This window comes from Ranitomeya variabilis, chromosome 2, assembly GCF_051348905.1.
Source record: "Ranitomeya variabilis isolate aRanVar5 chromosome 2, aRanVar5.hap1, whole genome shotgun sequence".
In the NCBI taxonomy this organism is placed as follows: domain Eukaryota; kingdom Metazoa; phylum Chordata; class Amphibia; order Anura; family Dendrobatidae; genus Ranitomeya; species Ranitomeya variabilis.
Genome location: NC_135233.1, coordinates 312,909,377 through 312,928,695, shown reverse-complemented (window position 1 = coordinate 312,928,695; position 19,319 = coordinate 312,909,377).

Sequence of the window (19,319 nt, the reverse complement as noted above, 5' to 3'; positions counted from 1 at the left end):
ATGCAAATGCAAAATGTATCTTCATAAATTCAAATAATCTAATTATACTGATGTACAAAAAGGAGAAAGTTAAAAATACTTAAAAAGCCAATAATCCGCAATCAGTAGAATATACCCTCAATAAGGTAACAACCTAGCCCCTCCATCAAAAATGAATCACATAACAGTACAGTACCCTATAAAATAAAGTATTGACCCAATTCCTGTAAGTTCCAAACAATGTATTGACTATCAAGCAATAAACAATAGTCTGATGCTGTAAGAATACCTCAATGTAACAAATAATGTGCTCTGTATAATAAAATGATAGAATATCAGAGATGAGAACAAGTGCCTGGAACACAGTTGTGATAATAAACCCTATAATGGAAAAATAAGTACAAAAGATATACAATGAAAAAATTAGCACAGTTGACCATGAGGTCCAGTGTTCACTCCATGTAAGTAGTATTATGTTTGTTATGCTCTGAGATCTAGAGAGATCCTAGAGCATAATAAGGGACATTACATTTGCAGAAAAATAACTTCTGTATATCAAATTTCACAATAAAATTAATGTGAACAGGCAAATTCATATTTTGTCAGATCCATTCATCTCTCGTTGGTACCCAAGGAGGTGGTTTCAGAATGCACCCTTCCACAATCCCTTATCAGGGTCCTAGTTTTTATACATTGATGATTCCGCTCCTCATTGACGTTTTACTAAGAATACCCACTAAACATTTAATTCAGTGCAGTCATGAACTGATTAAAACAAAGTGTTAATTAGAAGTTTTGTTCATTTTTATGGTATATCTAATGACAACTCTTGTTTTAAACTAGTTAGAAATGTAACAGCTTTTAGGGCTTTTTCTGTCATAGAGAAAAGTGATAGCTGATCAAAATGGGTGCATGGTTTTAGGCTCAACCAAAACATGGATAAGAGCATTAAATGTGTATTGGAGTTATTTTACAGATTATTTAATTGATCATTGTGAAATCTAACTATATATTTTTTAAATCTCCTTGCATATGGCGAGCCTATATTACCACAGTAGGCACTTAGATGTTTCTGTGTAAGGCACCTGCGATGAAGGTACTGCTGGATGGTGCCTCTGTAATCAAAGCATATTATAGAAATACTCTTTACAAAAATACCTGCTTCTCAATAATACCTCTGTAATGCAGAATCCAATAAAACATGCTTTGATTTCTTCTAGCTCAAATTCACTATGATTCCATTAATTCTATCAAATCTGTGTGCCTTGGAAGAATACAGGGTTAAACTATGCTCCAATAGGCTTCTTTGGGTGCTATATTACATATATATGAAGACATAACAAGACTGTGTCCAACGAGCCCTTAAAATTGGGTAACATTTATTCTTGAGTGTATCCAGCTTTCGATAGTCACTGTGACATATTTGGCCTTTGAAATTCTGAAAAATGCCTGGAAAATGAAAACATTTATATCCCAGGTATATTGTATAATAAAGATGAGTGAATGATCAGAAATTGGATTGAGCAGATCCGCTCAAAATTGGCTAGGAAATTTGATTTGCATCAAATTTATTCAGTGTGAACCATATGTGTTTTATTATACTGTGAGGTCTCTTCAGATCCTAGAGCATAATAATTGAAAGTTAAATACATATATATATATATATATATATATATATATATATATATATATACACAGGTGCTACTCACAAAATTAGAATGTCAACAAAAAGTTAAATTGTTTCAGTTCTTCGATACAAAACGTGAAATTCATATATTATATAGTCATTACAAAGAGCGTGATCTATTTCAGGTGTTTATGTTAATGTTGATGATTATGGCTTACAGCCAATGAAAACCCAAAAGTCATTATCTCAGTAAATTAGAAATAATTAACAAAAACACCTGCAAAGGCTTCCTAAGCATTTAAAAAGGTCCCTTATTCTGTTTCAGTAGGCTCCACAATCATGGGGAAGACTGCTGACTTAACAGATGTCCAGAAGGCAGTCATTGACACACTCCACAAGGAGGGTGAGTCTCAATCAGTCATTGCTAATGGAGCTAGCTGTTCACAGAGTGCTGTATCCAAGCATATTAATGGAACATTGAGTGGAAGGAAAAAGTGTGGTAGAAAAAGGTGCACAATAGTGATGAGCGAGTGTACTCTTTGCTCGGGTTTTCGCGAGCACACTCAGGTGGTCTCCGAGTATTTATGACTGCTCAGAGATTAAGTTTTCATTGCCTCAGCAGCATGATTTACAGCTATTAGTCAGCTTGATTACATGTAGGGATTACCTAGCAACCAGGCAACCCCCACATGTACTCAGCCTGGCTAATAGCTGTAAATCATTCAGCTGCCGTGATGAAAACTTAATCTCCAAACACTAACAAATACTCGGAGGTCACCTGAGCATGCTCGGGAAAACCTGAGCAACAAGTAAACTCACTCATTACTAGTGCACAAGCAATCAGGATAACCACAGCCTTGAAAGGATTGTTATGAAAAGGCCATTCGAAAATTTTGGCGAGATTTTGGACTGCTGCTAGAGTATTTGCTCCAAGAGCCACCACACACAGACGTATCCAGGACATGGGCTACAAGTGTCACATTCCTTGTGTTAAGACACTCATGACCAAAAGAGAGCGCCAGAAGCGTCTTACCTGGGCCAAAGGAGAAAACGAACTGGACTGTTGCTCAGTGGTCCAATGTGTTGTTTTCAGATGAAAGTAAATTTTGAATTTCATTTGCAAATCAAGGTCCCAGAGTCTGGAGAAAGAGTGGAGAGACCACAATCCAAACTGCCACAATCCAAACTCAACAATGCAGACGAGCTGAAGGCTGCTATCAAAGCAACTTGGGCTTCCATAATACCTCAGCAGTGCCACAGGATGATCACCTCCATGCCATGCCGTATTGACGCAGCAATTGATACAAAAAGAGCCCCGACCAAGTATTAAGTGCATATACTAAACATACATTTCAGTAGGTCAACATTTCAGATCTTAAAAATCATTTTTCTAGTTAGTATTGTAAAGTATTCTAATTTACTGGGAAAATGACTTTTGGGTTTTCATTGGCCGTAAGTCATAATCATCAACATTAACAGAAATAAACACTTGAAATAGATCACTCTGTTTGCAATGACTCTATATAGTATGAGTTTCACTTTTTGTATTGAAGAACTGAAATAAATTAACTTTTTGATGATATTCTAATTTTATGAGAAGCGTATATATATATATAGATATATATAATTATATACTTATACAGTGGGTGAAATAAGTGTTGAACATCTGACCAATTTTCTAAGCACAGTATTTTTCGGATTATGAGTAGTGTTGAGCATTCCGATACCGCAAGTATCGGGTATCGGCCGATATTTGCGGTATCGGAATTCCGATACTGAGTTCCGATATTTTTGTGATATCGGAAATCGGAATCGGAAGTTCCCAGTGTATGGTTCCCAGGGTCTGGAGGAGAGGAAACTCTCCTTCAGGCCCTGGGATCCATATTCATGTGTAAAATAAAGAATAAAAATAAAAAAATAGGGATATACTCACCCTATGACGCGCCCTGGTTGTAACCGCTGCAACCGGCAGCCTCCGTTCCTAATAATGAGCGAGTGAAGGACCTGCGATGACGTCGCGGCTTGTGATTGGTCGTGTGAGTGGTCACATGAGCGGTCACGCGACCAATCACAAGCCGCGACGTCATCGAAGGTCCTCAACTCGGCATTCTTAGGAACGGAGGCACCGCTAAGAGCAGGGGCCGCCGGAGGGGTGAGTATATCAATATTTTTTATTTTTATTCTTAATTTTATACATGAATATGGATCCCAGGGCCTGAAGGAGAGTTTCCTCTCCTTCAGACCCTGGAAACCATTCCGATATTTTGTGTCCCATAGATATGCATTGGTATCGGGTATCGGTATCGGCAAGATCCGATATTTTGCCGGTATCGGCCGATCCAATCCGATACCGATACCTTTGCATATAGGACGGTATCGCTCAACACTAATTATGAGACACACTTTTATGATCCTCAAAATTAGGGGGAAAATAGGAGTGTGTCTTAAACCAAACACTGTTCTTACTTGAGGGGTCAATGCTGCGGGCCCGGAGCTGGGAGTGTTGCGGTGGGGTTCGGTGGTCTTGCGGTGTGCTGTGGTGGTACAGGGGTGAGTGGTGGTCCTGCGGTGGTGGTACAGTGACAGGCGGTGGTGAAATAGTGGCAAGCAGTAGCCCTTCCGGTGTTCAGCATCTGGCTCCTGGCTTCTCACTCGGTGCAGTGCAGATGGAGGAAAGCCAAGATCTCCATCTGTGCCTCCCTCTATGCAATGTCTCCAGGAAAATGGCCACAGATGCGGCACAGGCGCAGATGGAGATCTCGGCACCAAGATGTTGGGAGATGAGATCTCAGCGCTAAGATCTCCATCTTGTGCTTGCGCCATCCCAGCAGCCATTTTCCCAGAGTCCACCACATAGTAAACAGTGTGGGGGCTTTGGGCTTTCACAAAATGTCGGCGAAGCCCCCACACAACCGAGCACCCGCACCACTGTTGCCTCCTCCAGCAGCGACCCTGGGACCCTGCTCCACTGCAATGCGTACCACCAAACACCAGCAGCGACCCTTGGATCCCGCTTCACCACAGCCACCACCCCCGGTAAGCAATAAGATGCCTGGACTGTAAGAAGCACCACCATTTTATTTAAAAAAAAAGTTTTTTTTCGTATTTTTCTCAAAATTTGGGGTGCGTCTTATAATCCAGTGTGTCTTATAAACTGCAAAATATGGTAAGTATATTTCTAAATGTGCTATTGACATGAAATTCTTAACAGATGTTGGCAATAAACCATACAATCCACACAGGTAAAGAAATAAATCCAAAGATATCCATTAATTAAGAGATGCATAATAATGGGAAGTGACATAGGGAAAAAAATTGAATATGCTTACTTAAATGTAATTAATATTTTGTGCAAAAGCCTTTGTTGGTGATAACAGCTTCAAGACACCTCCTGTATGGAGAAACTAGTTGTATGCATTGCTCAGGTGTGATTTTTGCCCATTCTTCCACAGAAACATGCTTCAAATCCTAAAAGTTCCATGGGCTCCTTCTATGAACTCAGGGCTTTAGTTCCTTCCATAAATGTTCTATTGGATTCAGGGCAGGTGATTGGCTGGGCCTTTCTAGCAGCTTTATAATCTTTCTTTCTGACCAATTGAGAGTTTCCTTGGCTGTGTGATTGGGATCATTGTCTTGCTGAAATGTCCACCCTAGTTTCATCTTCATCATCCTGGTAGATGTCAGATTTTATCACAAATGTCTCTGTATATTTGTCCATTCATCCTTCCTTCAATCATATGTAGTTTGCCAGTGTCGTATGCTGAAAAACAGCACCACACCATGATATTCCCACATCTAAACTTCCCTGTTAGTTAGTATGGTGTTTTTGTTGTGATATGCAGTGCCTTTTGGCCTGCCAACATGGTGTGTGGTACGGCATCCAAAGAACTCAGTTTTGGTCTCATGTGACCAGACTACTTTTACCCAACATTTCACAGGCTTTTCTAAATGCTGTTGAGCAAACTTTAAGTATGCTTGAAAATGATTTTTGTTCAACAATGGAGTTTTGTGTGGTGAGTGTGCATACAGGCCATGGAGGTTGAGTGCATTACTCATTGTTTTCTTTGAAACAATTATACCTGCTGATTCCAGGTTTTTCTGTAGTTCTCCAAAGGTGGTCCTTGGCTCTTGAACAACTCTACTTATGATTCTTTTCACTCCTCTGTCTGAAATCTTGTTAGGAGCCTGTGGTCATGGCCAGTTTTTGGTGAAATGATGTTCTATCCCTCTTCAGCTTATGGCCCCAACAGTGGAACTGGAAGTGGAATTTCTATATGACCAATGCCATCTATTGTTGCTATGTGTAACGCTGCTGCCAGTGCCCCTGCATAGTGTCTCCTTTCCCCTGCATGAAGGGACACCTTCTTAGTCACTGCCCCATCTTTGTGGCATGGGACTTGTAGCCATCCTGCTTTCCTGTCACTCCGTGGTCTGTGTGTGCACTCCGCAGTCCCACGGCACACCTAATACGAGCATGCCGGCGCTCCCCCATTCAGAAAGGGACAGCTGGCGCATTATGCTAAATGCTATCAGTATGTTGCAGAGAAGTATTTAGTATAAGTAGTACACCAGCAAGATGGCTCTCAGCCAATAGCTGGGAGGCATCTTGTGTAAAAGACTCCCTCTCCCCTAGGGTTTCACCAAGCATTTTAGTGAATCATTAGTTAGTAAGGTGTACTGCTAGTGAGTTGTGCGGTTCTCTGGTCCCGGTGTGGCCAGAGCCTGAACGTTATCCCCTGCTCATGGTATGGCAACTACTGTGTCCATAGTCCTCTGGTCCTAGTGTGGCCAGTACTGTGTCCAGAGTCCCCTGGTCCCAATGTGGTCAGTCATGTTTCTTCATCCTCTTTTTCTGGAGCGGCCAGTGCCTGAACCTCATCCCCTTTTCACGAAGAGGCCATAGCCTGAGCCTCATTCCCTGGTCTAGGAGTGGCCAGGGCCTGAACCTCATCCCCTGGTCCCATAGCGGCCATGCCTGAAACCTGTCCCCTGGTCCTGGAGCGACCAGTCCTGTTCCCAAAGTATCCTTGTCACAGTGTGGTCCTGATTCTGAATCCTAGACTGTCATGTGTGAACTAAGCCCTAAAGTAATGTCAACATACCTGACTCCTGAGGTCAGCAGCTGCAGTACTGTGTTCTGACCAGGAGTGATACCTGGTGTCTACCTGCTGCAAAAGCCTGACCTTACCACTAGAGACTCAGTAAACACCAAGGTAGCTGCTTAGTTATGCCCCTTCCTGGGTAGACCCAGTCTGTGGCACATCTGCTCGGCCCAGCCATGACCGCAACACTATGTTTTGCAATAATAAGGTTGCCAAAGTCTTGGGACACCTTTTTATAGACCATCAGTTTAACCAGATGATATTATTTTTTACTGAATGGCAGGATTGCTTGTTAATTACTGACAGATTTCAGCTAGTGTCATGACTTTCCATGGCTTTGTGCACCTCTCTTTTTTCATGTATTCAATCCCTTTTCCTTCTGTTATTTCTCATTATCACATATAATTAGTTTATAGACATCTAAGATTTCTTTGCGTGCATGTTTTAGATGGGTTGTTACTGACATCTGGTGAGAATTACATGTCAATAACACCTGTATAGATATGTATGTATAAAACAAATTCCTTCTCACCTCCCAATGGGGGTGGTCTTTTTTCTTCTTTTTTTGTCTTTTCTCATTCTCGGGTCCCCTACCAAAGGCCTGTGAGTTTGAGGGTTCTGCGCCGGATGTTAGTTACGGCATTCCCAGCATTGTGCTTTTCTGGACAAAGAGTTCAGATGTTGCTCCTGGGATCTGTTGTAGCCATTTTCCCAAGTTAGGGGTCACTGTTCCAAGTGCTCCTATCACTACTGGAATCACTGTTGCCCTGGTATTTCTTCAGCTTCTCATATTCCTTCTTTCTGATATTGCTGTCACTTGGCACTGCCACATCTATTATCAGGGGCGGATTATAATGAGGTAAATCTGGGCGTAGCCCAGGGCCCAGTGGTGTGGGGGGCCCTGGGCTACCACTCAGATTGACCGCCGCCATCAGGGCATTACTGCCCTGACTGGCGTATTGGCCCGGTGGGCAGAGGGGGCCCGCATTGGGTCCCGCCTCATCTGCTCACCGGGCCCCTACCGGCGCAGCGGCAGTTTAATGCTATTGACGTGTGGACCCGCGCCCACACATCAATAGTTAACAGCCGCACGTCGCCGGCGTCTGATGTCATTGTCAGTCACCGGTGAGTGAGCGCTTCAGCTGCAAGGAGGAAGCTTCGCTGAAGGAGAGCGGTCAGGTGAGAAGAACTCGTTTTTTTTTATTGAGAGCGGCAATCTGGGGAACCCGGGCTAGAATGCTGGAAACTGGGGGCAGAGATGCTGGACATTGGGGGCAGAGATGCTGGACACATTGGGGGCAGAGATGCTGGACATATTGGGGGCAGAGATACTGGACACATTGGGGGCAGAGATGCTGGACACATTGGGTGCAGAGATGCTGGACACATTGAGGGCAGAGATGCTGGACACATTGAGGGCAGAGATGCTGGACACATTGAGGGCAGAGATGCTGGACACACTGGGGGCAGGACTGGAGACAGATGGGGCAGGATTGGAGACATGGGCAGAATGTAGATATGGGGCATGATTGGAGACACGGGGCAGAATGAAAGACATGGGGCATGATTGGAGACACGGGGCAGAATGAAAGACATGGGGCAGGATTGGAGACAGATCGTGCAGGATCATGGGGCAGGACGGATACAATGGAGACCGATGGGGCAGGATGGGGAGATCATATGGGGCAGGATGGATACTCATGAGGGCAGGATGCGAGAACATATGGCTGGAGCCAGGAGTGAGATACACGGGGCCAGGATGGGGGATATTATTATTACCATAGGGGCTAATTAAGGGATATTATTACTGCAGTGATGTATTTATTTTACTTTTTTGAGTATACTGTTTTAAATGGGGGGGGGGCGGTCCTGTTACTGTGCAGAGTGACACTATGTCGCCTTTTTTTCTTCATGTGGTGTAATGTAGAAGTTGGGAAAAATTAAGTAATGTGTTCTGCAAGCGGAGATCGAGATAACTGTGTTATTTCTTGCAGAGACGAGTCCTGGCTGGATGAAGTGATGGCGCTCTGTGCTGGATGAAAGATGAAGGACTTCACCTAGAGACGTCACTGGTGAGTCAGTGTGTTACCTATACACTGACACTATACACTGTACACTATATACAGAGCTCCTGTGTATAATGTCACCAGTGATCACTGTATAACCTCTACACACGCTGCATACTAAGTACAGATCTCCTGTGTATAATGGCACTTATGGTGATAGTATTGTGTTTTATTATTTTAAAATGCGCGCGTGTCCAACCTCCCGTGACGTCACGGCTTGTGATTGGTTGCGTCGCCCATGTGACCGCGACGCAACCAATCACAACGCCGGAACGTAATTTTAAAATCCTGAAGGACCTGAAATTACGTCACGGCTTGCTGTGATTGGTTGCGTCCCGGCCACATGGGCGGCGCGCGACCAATCACAAGCCGGGACTTCGCGTAAGGAAGTTAAAGCGCGAATTTTAAGCAAACAACGCTGCCGGTTCCCTCGGTAAGGTGCAGGCTGCGTCGGAGAGGTGAGTATAGCAATATTTTTTATTTTAATTCTTTATTTTACACATTAATATGGTTCCCAGGGCCTGAAGGAGAGTTTCCTCTCCTTCAGACCCTGGGAACCATCAGGGATACCGTCCGATACATGAGTCCCATTGACTTGTATTGGTATCGGGTATCGGTATCGGATTAGATCCGATACTTTGCCGGTATCGGCCGATACTTTCTGATACCGATACTTTCAAGTATCGGACGGTATCGCTCAACACTACTGATCAGTATTGCAGTATTAGGTCATTATGTGGTGGTAATATATGGTCTGGACATGTTGTTGTGGTATTTGTTCCTTGTATGTGCTATTTGGTCACTTTGTGGTGGTAATATGTGGTCTGGTCATGGTGTTGTATTTGTTCCTTGTATGTGATATTATTGGTCTTTTTAAAAATTAAAAAATAAATAAAAATATACCTAAATTGTATTGCATATTTTAACAAATATTTAATAGGTTACAATAGAGTAGAGCCCGGCCAAAAGTGTCTACCGTGTTATGGTGGCGGCTTGAAAAATCTTTTGGCCAAAACAAAAGCTGCCAGTTATATGTGTGATCTGGTGATGGGAACTGTTAATGTGTGATAGGTGAGAAGTGGAGTTTCACTCAGCAACTATTTTTCTGGAATAATCTGGTTCAGGTATATGATGACCCCGTCGCATTACCCTGTCACATGACCGGGGGGCCCACAGAGTCTGAACAGATCGGGGCCCTGGCTACCCTTAATCCACCCCTGATTATCATTGCTGTCTTCTGATCCTTGTCTACTATCACAATGTCTGGTTGGTTAGCCAACACTTGCTTCTCCATCCGGATCTTGAAGTTCCACAGGATTTTCCCCCTTTCATTCTCCACCACTTTTTCTGGGAACTCCCACGTGGACTTAGGGGGACTTAGCCCATATGCTGTGCAGATGTTCCTGTATACAATTCCCGTTACTTGGTTGTAGTGTTTGGTATACAATGTTCTTGCTTGCATTTTGCATCCTGCCACTATGCGTTGAACTGTTTCTGAGGTTTCTTGGCATAGTCTGCACCTTGGGTCTTGTCTTGTGTGATAGACTCCTGCTTCTATGGATCTGGTACTTAGTGCTTGCTCTTGTCCTGCTAGGATTAATACCTCTGTTCTGTCTCGGAGTCCAGCTTTCTCCAGCCATTGGTAGGATTTCTCAATGTTAGCCACTTTCATTATCTGTCGATGGTACATCCCATGCAGTGGCTTATCTTGCCATGGCACTTCATGTTCATGTTCTTCCTTCCAGATCTGTTGTTGTTGCTGCCTTACGCTTTTTCTCAGCATCTCATCTTTTGGTGCCAGTTTTCTTATGTATTCCTGGATACTCCTTGTTTCATCCAAGATGGTGGCTTGGATGTTTATCAAGCCTCGACCACCCTACTTTCTGTTGGCATACAATCTTTGGGTGTTAGACTTAGGGTGGAGACCTTCATGCATTGTGAGGAGAAATCATGTCTTCACATCTGCAGCTTCCATCTCTTCTTTTGGCCAGCACACTATGCCAGCAGGGTATCTGATAACTAGCAGGGCATATGAATTGATGGCGCAGATTTTATTCTTCATACTGAGCTGGCACTTCAGGAACTGTTTTACCCTTTGATGGTATATGGATGTGCTCCTCATGGTTACCTTATCCTTGTGGGATGCTGAGGTACTTGTAGCATGTCTATACATCTGCTATGTGCCCTGCTGGTAATTCCACTCCATCAGTCTTGACTACCTTTCCTCTCTTTATCTCTTTATCACCAACTGGCTGAACTTCTCCAGTCCGAAAGACATCCCGATGTCTTCACTGTAGATCCTTGTCATGTGGATCAGTAAATTGATGTCTTGTTCGTTTTTTGCATACAGCTTGATACCATCCACAATTCAATACACTATCCCTCACATATATAGTGCTTTTGTACAGTACAGTATATATATATATTGTGATGCAGTGGTATGACCATACACAGTGAAACGGCAGTGACCCAAACAAGTTCAAACAAAACGTTCTTTTGTGAAGGAACAAATTATGAAAGGTTCTCCATTTTGTGCTAGATTCTCCATTTTGTGTTTTTGACTCCATTTTCTTGTTGCTTAAAGATAAATTCTGTTATTTAATTAGGTAAAAGGTTACAGCTGCCATGAAGTAATTTTATCTTGTTGTTCACAAGCCTGGTATGCAACTAGGCTATGGTTCATAATTGGTATAAAGACCTTGAGTCTTCTGACTCAAGCTAGATAATAGATTCGGGGGTGTATCACTATACAAGACTGAGGCATCTGTTAGAAAAACACATACTATGCCAAAAAGACATGACCATATCTGTAGTTTCCATTTTTCCTGTATCCTCATGGGTTAAGTTTTTCCTGCATTCTTATAGGTTAAGAACTGTGAGCGTGTTCTTATGCTGATTGGTTGAAGTATAATTTCTATGACTATCAAAACTCATACACAATAAAACAGGGGCCAGAGATCAGCTCGATCCCCCATACAGAGACACATGTCTCCGTCTGGTCATTTTCAGTTGCCGGCAACGCCCTGTAGATTAATTTGGAAATCACTGAGTTAACCGTGAAGGATCAATTTAGATCCTCCCTCAACAGTTGGCACCCTTGAACGTGGGGCTCCAAGCAGGAACGCCTCTGCCCCCTGGAGGACAACAAGACAAAGGATCCTCGGACCGGACACAGGCACTGGAAAATTGGCACTGATCATCCCCCACAACAACCACGGTAAGTTGGCAGTTATACTGTCCAGACTGACCGTTTGGTGTGGTTTTCCTGTGTTTGTTGCTGCAAAGAGGATCTGAGGTTTGTCCCCGGAGGTGGGATGATTTTTGGGTGGAATCATATAGAGGTGTAGTTCCGTTGGGAGCCCAGTGCTCGAACTGTACCTCATAAGGGCCGGACACCCCGGATTGACCAGTGATGTAATTCTCTTTACAGTCAAAATATCCTGAATTCCTGATCACTGTTAGAATCAGGCGCGGTGAGGTGATCGAAGATTGGGTAGGATGCGTAACTCAGGAATATATTGATTTAAATATGTCCAAGGGTGTCCGGAGGGAAAGTCTAAGACGCCCTCCTCCTTTCACTGAGTACCGCGTTTTTGGGTTGTCCCAGCGGAGGACAGAGAGACCCAGTGGAATAAAACCGTAAGGCCGTCGGTATTATGCACAACTAGTAAGGATATTTAGCTCTAAAGGAGAATCATGTTTCTATTATGGAAGAAAAAGACGATTTTGAATTTGTGTGATGAAGGTTTTGTAGAAATTAAGTCTGAAAACTGCTGCAATTTGTTACTGTGTAGAAGATACGGAGCTCTTATCAGTACTGTGTAGGAGATGGGAGGGGGGAGCGGACCGCTGCGCGACTCCTTTGTCATTTCTCCTCTTTCCTCCTTATCTGTGCTGCGAGACAGAGAAAGGGGGGGCATAGAGCTGGGCTTTTGTTTTCTCCCTTCTGTGCTGACTCGCTGAGGAATGCAGTGCTGGTAGGGAGGGGGCACGTGCGTAGCTGCGCTCTCTCTATATATTTTCTTGGTGTAGATTACGCGCTGGTAGATTTGTGTTCTGTTTAAGGCGACAGTATTGTTTTGAAGTACAAAGAAATATTATAATCTGGAAATTTGAAAGTAAAATCTAGTGTCTAGTTTTAGAAGGAAACTTGTAAGAGATTGTTTATCAGTGTAAATTGAAAGATTGGTAAAAGATTTACCTGCTTCAAGTTGAGTGGTTGATATATAGCAAATTGAAGATCAACAGAGGAAGTGAATTATGTTGAAAAAGGAAAGCTGTCTACTCCTATGATAAAGAAGTTGTTTTGTGGTGCAGGAAGGTATTGAGAAAGTGATTGAGGGTAATGTGTGAGAAAGATAGATAATTAAAAATTATAATCTGAAACTGGGGGGGCTCCCTGTTAGATAATATGGTCCCTCCCCAGGAAATTAAGCCTCTACTCCCAACTGTAAGCTCTGTGCCCCTTAAAGCCAAGGCACCAATATATTATGGACTGCCGAGAAGTTCTATGGGCGTCTTATGGTAGTGTTTAAAGATCTGGGATTCTCATTGTAACAAAAGCCCATTCTGCATCAGCAGCGATTCTCTGCTCGCTCTCTAGCCCCCACCGTACCGCAGCTGCGAGGTCACAGCTATGTTCCTTATCAGTGGTTAATGTAACAGAGTTCAGCCCCTGCCCTCCCCCCACCTTACACACAAGTCCAGTCTCATATTCCAATACACCTTTAACCCTGTATGGGAATCTCACCCCCCCCAGCTCGGAAAGGCCCTTAGACCTCCTCTTCCCGTGAAACTTTCACACTTACAAGGCCAGATGTTGTGAATTCTGTTTTTGGGCTCCCTCTGGTGGCTGCAGATGGTACTGGGTGACTTGCGTTCCCTACGGTCTCTGGCATCCACCTGTTCCATCAGGAAGTGGGAGTTCCTATTTAACCTGGCTTCTCTGTCATTCCCTCGCCGGCTATCAATGTATCAGTGTGTCTCTGTTACCTTTGCTACCTGCTCCTAAAGCCTACAGGACAAGCTAAGTCTGGATTTCCCTGTTTCATGTTTGCTTTCATGTTTTTAGTCCAGCTTGCAGATATGTAAATCTCTGCTGCTGGTTGCTCTAGTGGGCTGAAATTACCACTCATGTACCATGAGTTGGCACATGAGTTCAAGTAATTTCAGGATGGTATTTTGAAGGGTTTTAAGCTGACCGCGCAGTTCACCTTTTGTATCCTCTGCTATCTAGCTTTAGCGGGCCTCATTTTGCTGAATCTGTTTTCATAACTACGTTTGTGCCTTCCTCTCATTTCACCGTCATTACATGTGGGGGGCTGCTATTTCTGTGGGAATATTTCTCTGGAGGCAAGAGAGGTCTGTGATTCTTCTGATAGGGGAAGCTAGATCTCCGGCTGGCGCGAGACGTCTAGAGCCCCCCCCAGGAACGTTCCCCGGCTGCTGCTAGTTGTGTGTTGAGGTTCAGGATCGCGGTCAGCTCAGGTTCCATCACCCTAGAGCTCGTCCTGTTTTTGCCCGTGTTCTTTTGTTAATTCCCTGCCATTGGGAACATGACAGTATAGCCGGCCCACAAAGTGTTAATTGTATTGGCTGAAGTAGGAGGAAAAGAAGTCTGAGGAACTTTTTTTTTTTTTTTTTTTTCCTCTCTCTTACTCAGAGTGTGCTGCCTAGCCATAATTGCAGCCTGCTGCTTCTTTCCTCCTCTTAATCCTTGAATGGCTCTGACCTCAGCTGTTTAACATGGACGTCCAGAGTTTGGTTTCCAGCCTGAATAATCTTGCTGCTAAGGTGCAAAATATACAAGATTTTGTTGTACATGCTCCTGTGTCTGAACCTAGAATTCCTACCCCAGAGTTTTTTTCTGGGGATAGATCTAGTTTCCTGAATTTCAGGAACAATTGCAAATTGTTTCTTTCTTTGAAATCTCGCTCCTCTGGAGACCCTGCTCAGCAGGTTAAGATTGTTATATCTTTCCTGCGGGGCGACCCTCAGAATTGGGCATTTGCATTGGCACCAGGGGATCCTGCGTTGCTCAGTGTGGATGCGTTTTTTCTGGCATTGGGTTTGCTCTATGAGGAACCTAACTTAGAGATTCAGGCTGAAAAAGCTTTATTAGCTCTCTCTCAGGGGCAAGATGAAGCAGAAATATATTGTCAGAAATTTCGGAAATGGTCAGTACTTACTCAGTGGAATGAGTGCGCCTTGGCTGCCAATTTCAGAGAGGGCCTTTCTGAGGCAGTAAAAGATGTTATGGTGGGGTTTCCTGTGCCTACAGGTCTGAATGAGTCTATGACAATGGCTATTCAGATTGATCGGCGTTTACGGGAACGCAAACCTGTACACCAGTTGGCAGTGTCTACTGAACAGGCACCTGAGACTATGCAATGTAATAGAATTCTGTCCAGAAGCGAACGGCAAAACTATAGACGGAAAAATGGGTTGTGTTTTTATTGTGGTGATTCAGCTCATGTTATATCAGCATGCTCTAAACGCACAAAAAAGGTTGATAAGTCTTTTGCCATTGGCACTTTGCAGTCTAGGTTCATTTTGTCTGTGACTCTGATTTGTTCATTGTCATCCATTTCCGTAGATGCCTATGTAGATTCGGGCGCTGCCCTGAGTCTTATGGATTGGTCATTTGCCAAGCGCTGTGGTTTTTGTCTGGAGCCTCTGGAGGTCCCTATCCCCTTGAAGGGAATTGACTCTACACCATTGGCTAGGAATAAACCACAATATTGGACACATGTGACTATGCGTATGACTCCCGTTCATCAGGAGGTGATTCGCTTCCTTGTACTGTATAATCTACATGATGTCCTAGTGCTTGGTCTGCCATGGTTACAAGCTCATAATCCAGTCCTTGACTGGAAAACAATGTCTGTGTTAAGCTGGGGATGTCAGGGGGTTCATGATGATGCACCTCCGATTTCCATCGCTTCGTCTACTCCCTCTGAGGTCCCTGCGTTTTTGTCTGACTATCGAGATGTTTTTGAGGAGCCTAAGCTCAATTCGCTCCCTCCTCATAGGGATTGCGATTGCGCTATAGATTTAATTCCTGGCAGTAAATTTCCTAAAGGTCGTTTGTTTAATCTGTCTGTGCCAGAGCATACTGCTATGCGGGATTATATTAAGGAGTCCTTGGAAAAGGGACATATCCGTCCATCTTCATCCCCTTTAGGAGCAGGTTTTTTTTTTGTGGCCAAAAAAGATGGTTCCCTGAGGCCTTGTATAGATTATCGTCTTTTGAATAAAATTACAGTCAAATATCAGTACCTTTTGCCATTATTGACTGATTTGTTTGCTCGCATTAAGGGGGCTAAATGGTTTACTAAGATAGTTCTTCGGGGTGCGTATAATCTTGTGCGAATAAAGCAAGGGGATGAGTGGAAAACCGCATTTAATACGCCTGAGGGCCATTTTGAGTATTTGGTAATGCCTTTTGGACTTTCTAATGCTCCTTCAGTCTTCCAGTCCTTTATGCACAATATTTTCCGTGAATATCTGGATAAATTTATGATTGTGTATTTGGATGATGTTTTGTTTTTTTCTGATGATTGGGAGTCCCATGTCCAACAGGTCAGGAAGGTATTTCAGATTTTGCGGGCCAATTCTTTGTTTGTAAAGGGCTCAAAATGTCTTTTTGGGGTCCAGAAGATTTCTTTTTTGGGGTACATCTTTTCCCCTTCTACTATTGAGATGGATCCTGTCAAGGTTCAGGCTATTTGTGACTGGACGCAACCTACTTCTCTTAAGAGTCTTCAGAAATTCTTGGGCTTTGCTAATTTCTACCGTCGCTTCATAACTAATTTTTCTAGTGTGGTTAAAGCTTTGACTGATTTGACTAAGAAGGGTGCTGATGTTGCTGATTGGTCTCCTGCGGCTGCGGAGGCCTTTCGGGAACTTAAGCGCCGGTTTTCTTCTGCTCCTGTGTTGCGCCAGCCAGATGTTTCACTTCCTTTTCAGGTTGAGGTTGATGCTTCCGAGATTGGTGCGGGGGCGGTTTTGTCGCAGAGAAGTTCCGATGGCTCGGTGATGAGGCCATGTGCATACTTTTCTAGAAAATTTTCGCCCGCCGAGCGGAATTATGATGTTGGTAATCGGGAGCTTTTGGCCATGAAGTGGGCATTTGAGGAGTGGCGTCATTGGCTGGAGGGTGCTAAACATCGTGTGGTGGTCTTGACTGATCACAAGAATCTGATTTACCTTGAGTCTGCCAGGCGTCTGAATCCTAGACAGGCTCGTTGGGCGTTGTTTTTCTCCCGTTTCAATTTTGTGGTCTCATACCTGCCAGGTTCAAAGAATGTTAAGGTGGATGCTCTTTCTAGGAGTTTTGCGCCTGACTCCCCTGGAGATTCTGAGCCCACTGGTATCCTTAAGGATGGGGTGATATTATCTGCTGTCTCCCCAGACTTGCGTCGTGCTTTGCAGGAGTTTCAGGCGGATAGACCTGATCGTTGTCCGCCTGAAAGACTGTTTGTTCCGGATGATTGGACCAGTAGAGTCATCTCTGAGGTCCATTCTTCTGCGTTGGCGGGCCACCCTGGAATATTTGGTACTAGAGACTTGGTGGCCAGGTCCTTTTGGTGGCCTTCTTTGTCAAGGGATGTGCGTTCTTTTGTGCAGTCTTGTGAGGTTTGTGCTCGGGCTAAGCCTTGCTGTTCTCGGGCCAGTGGACTGTTGTTATCTTTGCCTATCCCGAAGAGGCCTTGGACGCACATTTCCATGGACTTTATTTCAGATCTCCCTGTCTCTCAGAAAATGTCCGTCATCTGGGTTGTGTGTGACCGTTTTTCTAAAATGGTTCATCTGGTACCCTTGCCTAAGTTGCCTTCCTCCTCTGAGTTGGTCCCTCTGTCTTTTCAGAACGTGGTTCGTTTGCATGGGATTCCGGAAAACATTGTTTCTGACAGGGGATCCCAGTTTGTGTCTAGATTTTGGCGGGCGTTCTGTGCTAGGATGGGCATTGAATTGTCTTTTTCGTCTGCATTCCATCCTCAGATGAATGGCCAGACGGAACGAACTAATCAGACCTTGGAAACTTATTTAAGGTGTTTTGTGTCTGCTGATCAGGACGACTGGGTTGCCTTTTTGCCCCTGGCTGAATTTGCCCTCAATAATCGGGCTAGCTCTGCTACCTTGGTTTCTCCTTTCTTTTGTAATTCGGGGTTTCATCCTCGTTTTTCCTCTGGTCAGGTTGAGACTTCTGATTGTCCTGGAGTGGACATGGTGGTGGATAGGCTGCACCAGATTTGGAGTCATGTGGTGGACAATTTGAAGTTGTCCCAGGAGAAGACTCAGCAGTTCGCTAATCGCCGTCATCGTGCGGGTCCTCGACTTCGTGTTGGGGACTTGGTATGGTTGTCTTCTCGTTTTGTTCCTATGAAGGTCTCCTCTCCTAAGTTTAAGCCTCGGTTTATCGGTCCTTATAAGATCTTGGAGATTCTTAACCCTGTATCTTTTCGTTTGGACCTCCCAGCATCGTTTGCTATCCATAACGTCTTCCATCGGTCGTTATTGCGGAGGTATGAGGTACCAGTTGTTCCTTCGGTGGAGCCTCCTGCTCCGGTGCTGGTGGAGGGTGAATTGGAGTATGTTGTTGAGAAGATCTTGGATTCTCGTGTTTCCAGATGGAGACTCCAATATTTGGTTAAGTGGAAGGGTTATGGTCAGGAGGATAATTCTTGGGTAGTCGCCTCTGATGTTCATGCCACTGATTTAGTCCGTGTCTTCCATAGGACTCATCCTGATCGCCCTGGTGGTTCTCGTGAGGGTTCGGTGACCCCTCCTCAAGGGGGGGGTACTGTTGTGAATTCTGTTTTTGGGCTCCCTCTGGTGGCTGCAGATGGTACTGGGTGACTTGCGTTCCCTACGGTCTCTGGCATCCACCTGTTCCATCAGGAAGTGGGAGTTCCTATTTAACCTGGCTTCTCTGTCATTCCCTCGCCGGCTATCAATGTATCAGTGTGTCTCTGTTACCTTTGCTACCTGCTCCTAAAGCCTACAGGACAAGCTAAGTCTGGATTTCCCTGTTTCATGTTTGCTTTCATGTTTTTAGTCCAGCTTGCAGATATGTAAATCTCTGCTGCTGGTTGCTCTAGTGGGCTGAAATTACCACTCATGTACCATGAGTTGGCACATGAGTTCAAGTAATTTCAGGATGGTATTTTGAAGGGTTTTAAGCTGACCGCGCAGGTCACCTTTTGTATCCTCTGCTATCTAGCTTTAGCGGGCCTCATTTTGCTGAATCTGTTTTCATAACTACGTTTGTGCCTTCCTCTCATTTCACCGTCATTACATGTGGGGGGCTGCTATTTCTGTGGGAATATTTCTCTGGAGGCAAGAGAGGTCTGTGATTCTTCTGATAGGGGAAGCTAGATCTCCGGCTGGCGCGAGACGTCTAGAGCCCCCCCAGGAACGTTCCCCGGCTGCTGCTAGTTGTGTGTTGAGGTTCAGGATCGCGGTCAGCTCAAGTTCCATCACCCTAGAGCTCGTCCTGTTTTTGCCCGTGTTCTTTTGTTAATTCCCTGCCATTGGGAACAT